General features: G+C 35.7%; 1 non-coding gene across 1 annotated transcript; it reads left to right on the top strand.

Annotated features, from left to right (window-relative positions):
- The first annotated feature begins 998 nt into the window (after positions 1–998).
- TRNAS-AGA (transfer RNA serine (anticodon AGA)) lies at positions 999–1,080 on the top strand. Its single transcript has one exon. It is a non-coding gene; the product is annotated as a tRNA-Ser (tRNA).
- Positions 1,081–10,105: the final 9,025 nt, after the last annotated feature.

The raw sequence follows: 10,105 nt of genomic DNA, 5'->3' as shown, positions 1-10,105 counted from the left end.
CCTTCACAATCTTAAAATACCACCGTATAAAGAAATTAAATTCAATTGCCAAATATAAGCAAACGCGTAATTAGTACTACACACATACATAGCTCTGCCTATTTCTGCCGCAAATCAGTCATGCCTCGACTTTGATAATAAAATTGAGACTACGACCTCAAATCTCTAGGTGCGGCATGCATTCTGATCCCTATGGATTCCAGTAATCACTGAACGCCAAGCGAACAGTAAGCTCGTCTGCCCACATAAAGACATAAAAAAACCCATTATGAATAACGGAATCTGTTGACAAACTTTTGATGAGTCATCAACACTATATGGTCAGTACGTGGGCAACAACAGTTATCTAGTAGTACACAGCCCACCTAGATTTAAGCAAACAGCAAACGAATACCCTAATGTACGTGTATTTCACATATATAATAGTAGACTCATAATTAAAGACAGTAAACAAAAAAAAAAAAATATTTTTCAACATCATCATTCTCCTGCCCTTCTCCCAGTCACCTGGGGTTGGCGCAACATGTTTTCTCCTTCCATACTCCTCTATCATATTATATTATTTCTTCGTTAACTCAACTCTTACAAATATCGTTTTTCCAGCAATCCATCCATTTCTTATTAAATTTACCTCTTCCTCTAAAGGTATTCCACTTCCAATAAAATATTTATATCGTTTAAAAAAAAAGACGCGATTTAAGGCTGGTCTGGTATGCTGATCTGGTATGCTGGTCTGGTATGCTGATCTGGTATGCTGGTCTGGTATGCTGGATATTAAACCAAAGTATTAGAATTTAAATATTTAATTTTCAAGTTTACAGAACGTATAGAAGTTTTTTAATAATTAATTTAAATGATTCCGTTATATAGATAGATGTAGGTCAAGCTGTAATATACATAACGCGCTATTCAACATTAAAACCGAATAGATACTAACAAAGCATAGAAGGCAATCTTATTTTGCAAATAACATGTTAAATTTCAACAATTTCAAACAAGCAGTCGTGGCCGAGCGGTTAAGGCGTCTGACTAGAAATCAGATTCCCTCTGGGAGCGTAGGTTCGAATCCTACCGACTGCGAATTTTTTTTATAGGTTATAAATTATTTTTCAATCGTATACAAAAATATGATAATAAATTCATGTATTCTTCCATTTTTGTAAACAACTATTAATTTATTCATTTATTATCTATTAAGAGATTGAACAACTGTTCCTATTAATTTTAAAATTATCTCATCTTGATAATAAACATCCAAATATGATATCGAACTTGTTTTCTTCTCATTATAATAATAAATATTTATTACACATCGTCCGTGTTATATCTACCGAATTCTTATTGGAGTCCTACCACATCTATGGGGACGCTGTTGGTAGCAACGCGTTGTCTATTTTTTACAATAAAGATGTCACTGTATCTATTGGTTTCCTTTATCTATTATTATTATTATTAAGCTCTATTATTATTAAGTAACAGAAATATTCGACACGAGCTTCTACCATCATTAAGGATGCGCTATGAAAACAATACGCAATCAGCGTTTTTAAAACATCGCTGCTCTAAAAAATAATCGCTACTGTTATGTTATACCTATAAATTAAATGAATTTTATGCGGAGCAAAACATGTTTTTCATACGCGTAGCTTATCAGAGTTGCGGTTTTACGCGGCTTGTTCGTCAGCGAGTATATAAATAAAACACACTAAACAACAGAATGAAACAACAAACTTACCAAACATTGATCGGGAGACGCCGTAGTCTCATTATGGGCAGTGCACGTGCTTCGCCGTCAGCGCTGCGGGTCTTAACCAAGCTAGGGTTACGTACATAGATAATTTACCAAAGACTGCAAATTAAATTATATTTGGGATCGCGGTGTACAATGAAATAAGCGAATTTGTTAAATGTTATTTAATCGTCAGCTCACAAAATTTTACGTTTTTTCTTATTATTTCGTGTTTTATTTCTTACCTAAGCTGATAACCTTGAGAGACTATTTCAGCGTAACCTTAACTAGTAGGTGGGCTCACTGGGCTCAATCCTGACGACGTTGCTAACACGAACCCTAGCAAGAGCCGTGCTTCGCAGAATCTACCGCCGAATCGGAAACGCGACCCACTGAGAAGATCCGGCGAGAAACTCAGTGGGATTTCGTCTTATTAAGTCTGCCTTATACTTCATGCACCATCTGTCATCTGTCAGGTCAGTGCGGCCAATGGTTACACCTAATTATTCCCACATATATAAATCCTGCCTAAACAGGAACCTACTATAAAGTATTATTTCGTTTCAGTTTGATGGATAGAATATACCGTTATACTGTTTCAGTAAGTCTTGACTTCACTCTCAAGTTGAATGCCACTCATGCCACCCAGCTTTCAACCGACTTCTACAAACTTTGGTAACGTCTTAACACCAGGGGAACCGTGAACTCATTTAATCCTATGCATTATTATTATTTTTATGAAAAGCACCCTCGCATCACATAAAAATTGTATAGAATCAAGAATTTCGTGCAATCATTAGGTTCACATGAATTAAAAGGACTAAGTATAATGAGCAGGATAATTCGGACTCAAAGTAATTGCGACTTAGATTTGACTGTCTACGATAGTCTTACAGTAAGCTCATCCCTCCGACTTTTGTTTTAATGAAGGAATTGTTGGATGCCCTCAGGCCTTTCCAGCTTCACCAAGATGGGTGGGGTCTCTCCACCAACCCACGTAAATATAAAACAGAGGATTCCATTATATTCTTTCAAAAATTACAGATCATATTGAAGTTTTATCTAAAATTTAGTTATTTATAACACTAAATCATCATTAATACTTAGATCGAGATTTCATTCTGATATAAACAGCAAAACCATTAGATAAAGACACGTTTTGCGATAGAAACGAAACAGCATATCGTATTAGATTCGGCCAACTGGCACCCCTGTACCGAACATTTCGTCATGGGATTACGAGTCCATACCAGGGATTTAAGGTTTCATTACTTTGTTGTCGTTGCTCCCTCGTCTCGCAGATCCCCTAACTACGAGTTTTCGATCCAAGGATTCGATTCGACTGGATATTTTTTATAGTTACGATTTCATATTAAGCTGCAAACTATCATGTTAACGTTAATTATTATGTAAATATTAACTATATTCTTGTTTCAGATTAGTATTTTTTTTTTAGTGTGGTTATAATTTTAGTCATAGTTACAATAATTTCATTACTTAACTTCTCAACAATCCAATATACTTAGGTTACGTCCGTAGAATCCACACGTATGCTCCCAAAAAGTGCATTTATAAATTTTCGTAATAAATACTGTAATACTAGTGGTAAAAATCAAAGTCCCCTCAGCCACCTCAAACTACAGAGTCAAATTCGAGAGTTAGGGGGGTGTAGTGGAGCGAGACCTCTAATGTACAAATATTGCGGACGGAATGAATATATTCGGCCCTAACGCACCCTTCCGAGGACCGACAAGTGCAAGCGGACAATTTGATTAAGTCGCTGATATGAATTTATGAACGCCTTATAGAGACTGGGCGGTTGTGTATCAGTCGTATATTACGACTATACTATATAGATACATTGAATGATATTTTGAGGATAACAAATTAGTTTGATTAAGAAATACCTTCAACACATATTGTATAAACATATTTTATATACCTATTACTGTTTAGTTTCATCAAATAACTATGTTAGGGATTAGATCCGTAAAGTTTAGATATGTATGTATTTATTAAGATTTTATAGAGCCAAATTGAATCATTTTGTTTTTTGAGTAGCGTAATTTAAATCACTGTGTATTTTCCATAAGATACCAGGTAAACCATGTGAAACGGAGGTTACACTACCCATCTACAGCAAGAAAAGAAACGTCTTCCAATCATCAGATATGTACTTTTAAATGTGTCACGCACAACGTCAAAGATACATAAATTCAATACCAATTTTATTAATGTTTGGTGTAAAATAAAGCCAGTTGGTGCCATTCTAACATAACCGGCCCTCAGGTCCCAAGTGTCCCGCTAATACTCCATATGGCACAGCAGACTGCACAATATATGTATGAACTACCATTTTTCGTTGGCCCTACCTATTGTTAGCCATATTTGAAATTTGTAGCCAGCGAAGAGCTCAAAGTAGCCCGGTGTAATATTCACAGGACTGAAGGGCGGAAAAACTGATGCGACGACATATGCATGCATTAGGGATGATGAGACAATCCGCTGTTTGTAGTCCAAACTCTTAATTTGCGCAACTGGTCACGGCAAATGATTCGAACAATACATAAAATAGAAGTCATGTTTTTTAAGCCTTTATTGTATGATTCTAATAAAACCAATATAATATCGAAATATTTTAGTTAAATACTTATAGTTCACTACACGAGATAACATTTTAGTTATGAGCACAGTCTAAATAGTTATAGACAATTTTCTTAGGATCGATTATTATTTAATTAGAGTCGAGCATATTACGAAATATCGAGACGTTAGGCTGAGTTGAATATTAAATTATGAATTATAATTAGGTTCTAAAGGTATTCCGAGCCAGGTTTGTTGAATTTTCGAACCGCTTGTCTCAGAGTCACATGATCTTGCTTATTACAGTTGCTCACCGCCTAGAGTCAGGTCCCAGATACGAGAAATTACCGTTCGTCCCTGCTAAGTTAAATTAATTTACCTACACTTCCGGCCAAAAGTTTCGACGAGTAAATAAATAAATAAACAATTTTAAAATCTTAAAAATATGTCAAAATTACTGATAAAAGAGAAATCCACTATAATAATTTAAGTTGTCTAAATGTCATTATTGTGTTTATTTTGAAATTGTCACATTAAACGTGTGCTGTTACAACACATCAGTGAGTACTGCGCAAGGATCACATGATAAAGTTATTGTAATATTTTTATTACCTCCTCATTAATAATTATTTATTTTACTTTTATTGCGCGTTGACCAAAGTTCAAGACCATTTTAGCTTCTTATATAGTCTGAACTCAGTATTGGTACAATAAAATCAAAAAGGTCTTAAGTACATCACAACAATATTGTTCATAAAGCATTAATTTCCTATAAAACAATTTTTTTATAAGAATTCCTTCACGTATTTTTAGAAGGCTTTATTTTTCTCAAAAGGAACACTTCAATTAAGCATCCAATAATAATGCTCGTATTTAATTTAATGTAAATAATCATGGATTCTCGCAACTGGCTGCGGCCGTGTCTTGTTCGCATTATATTTTCTCACAATCTGATTGTATGATACGATGACAGCGTATCGCATGGCACTCGTAACTTCTAAGAACGCCGTCATTAAGGCGCCAGTCAGGTGACACCTCATCAACATATCGTTCTCGGAGGCGGCTAATTTCACCGATTGCACTTAAACGAATGATTATGTAAGTTAATATAACCGGTTTTCTTCACATTACTACCAGACTTGTTTAAGTTTATGAAAATGTTATACGGAAATTCATTTGTAGGTACTTAGTTGGCTGAGACGTTGGTTAACAGATTTTATTTTGAAACATTACTTACTTGGATTTTGTACTGGTAAACACTAGTTTGGATTACTGAAGATCGTAGTTTTAACTACAAAGACTCGCCCACATTTAAAACTGGCTTAAATATTTGTTTCGCGATAGGAATGTAAATTAAAAATGAAAATCTTCGTACGATCTAGAACATTCTAAAAAAACTGGTACTGAATATCGACAGTCACACTATGGTATACATGTGGGTTCCGAAAACTACTTAACACCAAGTTAGGCCAAACGCCTAACACTTCAGCACAATAAGAAAAAAATTAGTTTTATAAGTGTACTAGCGGACCCGGCAGACTTCGGAGTGCCTCAATCGATAAATATAAAGTCCTAAATTTTTGTCTATACTAATATTATAAAGAGGAAAGATTTGTTTGTTTGTTTGTTTCGAATAGGCTCCGAAACTACTGGACCGATTTAAAAAATTCTTTTTCCATTAGAAGCCGACATTGTCCCTGATGAACATAGGCTATTTTTTTTATTTATTTTTTTGGTTTCATGTGTGTTTTAATGTTTCCGAAGCGAAGCGAGGGCGGGTCGCTAGTATAAAATAAACTTAAAACAAACAATAGGGAATCCGTCCGACAGGGGACACATCAAAGGAAAAACAAAACTGTTATTTTTATTTAATTCCGAGCATTTTCAAGTTTATTAAAAGGTTTACCTTTTAAACCTTCTCTGGACTTCCACAAATAATTCAAGACCAAAACTAGCCAAATCGATCCAGCCGTTCTCGAGTTTTAGCGAGACTAACGAACAGCAGTTCATTTTTATTTAAATAGATGTATTACAAAATTTAGTGGCAAACAACGAACCTATTTTTAAAGTTGTAGTTGCAAGTAATAGAGCGGTAATCATTTCCGTTCAAAATATGTGAATGAGTGTCGAACATGAATTCCATTGTTAGATTCTAGTTTCCTGAATGGAACGCGGGAATGTATGTCGACTGTTTGTTGTTCCCACGAGCGGCCCACGCGTTTAGCACCTTATTCCTCCAGTTCAAACACAGCCTTGTAAGGAACTACGTACTTTAATTAACTTTGTCATTCATGAATTCCGCCATTTTAGCTGTAAGGGTGTTTGTAGTGATAAGTTATTTGGACAAAATTCCGTAAACATTTGTTACAATGCCATTGGTGATTCTCTATACATTAATAAATTCATATTAAAAATATTTACTACTATAACATAAATATAACATTAGTACCTATTATTCGTAAAAATAATTTTAAATACTCACTATTTATACAAAATTATAATTTGCGTAATTACTGGTGGTAGGACCTCTTGTGAGTCCGCGCGGGTTGGTACCACCACCCTGCCTATTTCTGCCGTGAAACAGTAATGCGTTTCGGTTTAAAGGGTGGGGCAGCCGTTGTAACTTACTTGAGACCTTAGAACTTATATCTCAAGGTGGGTGGCGCATTTATGTTGTGGATGTCTATGGGCTCCAGTAACCACTTAACACCAGGTGGGCTGTGAGCTCGTCCAACCATCTAAGCAATAAAAAGAAAAAAACTATCAAAAACTCGCTTTTATTTCTAATGCATTCACTTTTTTTTTTTCGTGCTTCAGTCAACGAAATGAATATTGTAGTATTTCTGTTTATAGCTAACGTTTAGTTTGTATTTTTGGCTATAATGAGAAACAAATGGTTTTCGAAATCATCGTCACAATGTCTGTCATTTGTTTCGCTTTTAAGTAAACGCTAATCGCTCTCTAACTGTGGAATAAAAAAACAGTTAATAGAGTATACTTATTTAATATAATATGCCACTAATACATAGCATACAATCATAAAATAGCAGTAGTATAGTAAACGTACTCACTGGTGGTAGAACCACTTCTGAGTCCGCGCGGGTGGGTACCACCACCCTGTCTATTTCTGCCGTGAAGCAGTAATGCGTTTCGGTTTGAAGGGTGGGGCTGCCGTTGTAACTATACTTGAGACCTTAGAACTTATATCTCAAGGTGGGTGGCGCATTTACGTTGTAGATATCTATGGGCTCCACTTAACACCAGGTGGGTTGTGAGCTCGTTCACTCATCTAAGCAATAAAAAAATAATAAATTACGTACAATAGTTGCTTTTATCGTTTACTGGGGATAGGGCATCTTGTAAGCCCACAAAGATAGGTACCACCCTATCTATTTCTATAGCGAAGCAGAAATGCGTTTCATTTTGAAAGGTGCAGTAGTCGTCGTACTATAGAATTAAAAATTAGAAGTTATACCTTTTTTGGAGAAGGAACGGTTACTGGTGGCCCGGAGACTTTTTAGTTTCACCAAGACAGGAAGAAGAGTAACGGCTCAGCCTTGAGGGTTGGGAATTGCTAACGGCTGCCCGAGCGCCTCCGAAGTAGACCAAACAGCTCAAGGGCAGCTGCTTCGCGAATACTTCCACTACCGGATCGGAATCGCCCTTATCCTGCCCATAGTGCTAGAGCTCCAAGCGTCTAATAATAGTGTTAGTGAATCGGATGAATCCGTAAAAATATGTCTAGGGCGTTAGGCTAAGGTCACCATGGTCAGAACTGCAACCAGACGCGCAGCTCACCCCAAGGACGTCTGGGCGCCAGAACCTCTCGTCAGAAGCGTCTCGAAGGCTCTGAACTTTGACCGTGTTGGTACGGCGGCCCGTCAGGCAGCCCAGGCGGTGCCGTCAGTGTTTCGGAATACCTCGCTAGGCCTGAGCCTGCCAGGCAGGAACGCGATACACCGTCAACCGGTCGCTCTTACGATGAAAACATAAAACCTTACATTCAACTGTTTCTTTTGTTTCTGAAATGCAAAATATTTAAAGGCAACTTTTATATTGGCAAAACGAACTCAAAACGTCGCGAGTTAATTCATAGATTAAATAAACAAACATTAAAACCGCATTTTTATGAGGTAAATGGACACAGCGTGATTGCGACAGCCGCTACCGCTGACGCGTTGATGGCCCCACCACCTTGCGTACTAATTTATGCACATAATGTTCCTCTTGAAATGTTTTATAGTAGGAAAAATAGAGCGGCGACTTCATTACACTTTGAAATGACAAGTCGAATCGTAAAATGAAACGTATCGCGTTGGATATTCTAGATTTTGTTCGCGTTACTTTGATGTTGAAATTGTAATTTGAATTTAATTTTTTTTTAAAGTAAATTTAAAGATTATAATTAAGAATTTCTTAGATGCAGGCTTCCTCTCCTTCTTTCCATATTTAATTTTACATTAGAAATTTGGTGCCATATAATTAATAATCTAATTGTGTTTGTTTCTTCTTTCATGTCTTTGTGCAAAGCAATTGTTTATGAGCAGAATAACATATCTTTTAATACCGGAACAATGACGTGTTTCATCCTTACAAACCTTATATTTGCAATTCAGCAGTTTTTCCTCATTGTGCAAGATTTCAGTGAACACCTTGCTTAATTACATATTCTAATTTGCGTAAATTTTCTTTTTTTTATAATAAAATTAAATTATTTTTTTATAATAAAATAAAATAATTAAAAACATAAACACAGTAATCAGTAGTAGTAATCAATAGTAAGAAGTAAACACTTCGTTAATAAATTTAGACACATAGGATTTTCTTCGTTTTTCCTGAGCTGTAGACATATTTAAAACTATCACGGTTTAATCTCGCTTTTTTATTGTCATATTTTATTTCGGACGTTCCAAGTACTTAACAGTTTTCTTGGTCCCGGGCGACTAAACACATTGTGACATTTGACTATTGCCCTAACTGCCGTATATACTTTTCGATGAATTTATTTCTAGAGTTTGACATTTCATACGTATACTTGGATTTAAATATGATAATTAAATAAATTAGGTGGAATTGAACACAATTAAAATTATACGTGAATATTGATTGTCGCATTATTAGGAAGCACAGTGACGCCGCGTGTGGCCTGCAGTTCACTAACGAGGCCACGTGACCGGCACACGGCTACCGCATCGTCATGTACATATATTATATATTAAGTATTCCAGAGTTCACAATAATTAGTAAAATACTCGTGATTGAACAATGTGTACTTCACTAATATATTCCGTAATAATTTTTTTGTCTTTTATTGCTTAATTGGATGGACGAGCTCACGGCCTACCTGTTATGTAGTTGCCGCTGCCTAATGACATCAGTAACGTAAATGTCACCGCCCAACATGTGACATGTGTTCTAAGTCTCAATTTTATAGTGCAACGGCTGCTCCAACTTTCAAACCGAAACGCATTAATGCTTCACAGAAATAGACACGGTGGTGGTACCTACCGGTTCGGACTCACAACAAGACCAGTAATACTACCTACTACGAATTTTATTTAACCAAAACTATAAAAGTAGTAAGTAAAGCCATTTGCTGCTAATAAACTTTCAGTAGAGGTAAACAAAATTAAAGAACAAAATCAAAATAAAGCTACTTTTCTATATATTTTTTTGCTGGCCTTTATTTGGATGGTCAATATAAGATATGAAGTATATAAATAATATATTGGTTATGTTTGCAAAAATAAATAAAAGAAAAAGTGTTAGTTAATTTTCATTGAACTCGTCGTA

Source organism: Bombyx mori, chromosome 11 (genome assembly GCF_030269925.1).
Source record: "Bombyx mori chromosome 11, ASM3026992v2".
Lineage (NCBI taxonomy): Eukaryota > Metazoa > Arthropoda > Insecta > Lepidoptera > Bombycidae > Bombyx > Bombyx mori.
Note: the sequence above shows the minus strand (reverse complement) of the source record. Positions and strands in the feature narration are given on the sequence as shown.